This window comes from Polypterus senegalus, chromosome 10, assembly GCF_016835505.1.
Source record: "Polypterus senegalus isolate Bchr_013 chromosome 10, ASM1683550v1, whole genome shotgun sequence".
Lineage (NCBI taxonomy): Eukaryota > Metazoa > Chordata > Cladistia > Polypteriformes > Polypteridae > Polypterus > Polypterus senegalus.
The window spans coordinates 151,400,215-151,400,620 of record NC_053163.1 but is presented as its reverse complement, the minus strand read 5'-3'; positions in this window follow the sequence as shown (position 1 = coordinate 151,400,620).

Here is a 406-nt window from a genome sequence, read left to right as displayed (position 1 = left end):
CATATTTATATAATATATATATATATATATATATTGTGAACGGTACCCGGGCACAGACAGGCGGACATGTTGTTATGACACCACCACACGTTTATTTACAAATTATTTACAATATTGGGTCACCAAGACCCCCAAACAATGGTCACAAAGACCCAGTCTGTGCACAAACCCCAAACACTCAAAAGTCCTGGCCACAATGCCTTTCTTCGGGCCGCCTCCACTCTCCACTGCTTCGTCCTCCTTCCACCCGACTCCAGCCCTGAATGACGGAGACGGCCCCTTTTATGGAGGACCCGGATGAGCCCCAGGTGTTCCCGGCAATCTTCTGGCCACGCCCAGCGTGGCGGAAGTGTCGGCTGTCCTCCCGGCTGCTCCCCGGGCACCGTCCCAAGTCTTCCCCCCAGCA